The sequence below is a fragment of the Halyomorpha halys genome, unplaced genomic scaffold (genome assembly GCF_000696795.3).
Source record: "Halyomorpha halys isolate HHAL.00 unplaced genomic scaffold, Hhal_1.1 Scaffold93.1, whole genome shotgun sequence".
Taxonomy (NCBI): Eukaryota; Metazoa; Arthropoda; class Insecta; order Hemiptera; family Pentatomidae; genus Halyomorpha; species Halyomorpha halys.
Window position 1 is genome coordinate 41503 of NW_027116355.1, and position 1696 is coordinate 43198.

A 1696-nucleotide genomic window follows, 5' to 3' on the forward strand; every position below is an offset into this window, starting at 1 on the left:
GGTCGAAAGAAAACAAAAATAGTTAACAACAATTTATTTATCGACGTTTCATCCCACTTTGTAGAGCTTCTTCAGGGCTAAAAAGATACAAAAAACAACTAAAAATATTTTGAAATTCTAGGATAATAAGATACAAAAAAGTAAATTAAGGTAAGGTTAAACTTATGTAAATATAAATAAAAAGAAAAGTATATACAAATAAACAAAAAGAAGAAATAAAAATAGTAATAGTGTAAAATATACGATGATAAGTATATATATTTTAAAAAAAAATTGAACTATTAGGTCAAAATGAATAGGAAATTAACACTAAAAGACGAAAAATTAAAAAAGTAAGTTAAATAATAAATAATTAAATAAATATAGGTCGGGGAAGAATAAATAAGGAATGATTAAATCAGAACCTGTTTGAGATAGAAGGTTTCGAAACTTTCAGGAAAATAGACTTTTAAAAACATAGGAGATACGAGAAAAAGATATAAAACATGATAGAAACAATAAATATAAGAATTATAAAAAAATTATAAAACAAAATTTATATAAAGTTTATTATTATTAAAATAGTAATAGTAAGTTTCATTACTATCTAGCCTAATGTTAAACTAATTCGAATTACTGGCAAATAATAAGATAAATTAAATCATTGTAACTTAGAGACAAAGATGGGTAAAAATTAGCTATTATAGCCATCCTTATTCATGAATTAACCATTGATAAATAAAAATCGTATCCATGACAATATTAGCTATTAGTTTCAACTATTGCTAATTTTTGACCAATTGTGCTTAGGTATATACTCTCACAAATAAATGTATGAGTTGATTATGGGGGCTGGGGTATAGTTTCGTACAAAAGATACCCCTAACTATATACAATTTATACATTATTAAAAGAAAAAAAAATAATTCAATAAATCTATAAGAATAATGCTTCTTAATAAAAGAGGAAAGTAAAATTAATAACAAAAAATAATGATATTGGTACACTTAAAACAAACAATTGCCCTCTAATATTAAAAAGAAACAAGTTAATTTGATAAAGGGACGGGGAAAGAGGAAAAAAAAATGAATAAATAAAATGAGTAATAATAATAAGTAAAATAGTGTGACTATGAATTAATTTTATATTTAATAAAATTTATAACAGAATGTCCTGCAGCAGTCTGGGCTTTAGTCTTCGGATTGAGGTTGGGTTTCTCAGGTTATAGGTCACTGTTAAAGGAGCAGTGACCTAGGAAACTGGGAGTGGAATATTTATATCAGTAATAACGAAAAAATTGTATTGTATAAATGTAGGGTTTAGTAGGTATAATTGTTTCCTGATTTATCTGATAGGGAATATTTTGAAGGAGACGTGGATTGTTTCATGGATTGGGTGGGTATTCTATTCACAATATTGTCGATTTTTCACGTTATAGTTTTTTCTGCACTTTTTATTGTTCATTAATCCGATCTATAATAACAAATATTAATTTTATTGCTGACTAGTAGTGTAGAAGATACTACGACCAGATGACAATAGAGCTCTCATTACGGCAGAGGCTCCGACACACTATTGGACTTGCTAGAACGATTTGCGGCCTTTTGTCGAGCTGATTGGACGATCCCCTACCAATACAAAGCAGACCACTCCCTTTCCCTAGTTGCGCAACCTCACTGCACTATCTTCCTCTAATAATGCACTTGTTTTTTCCCGG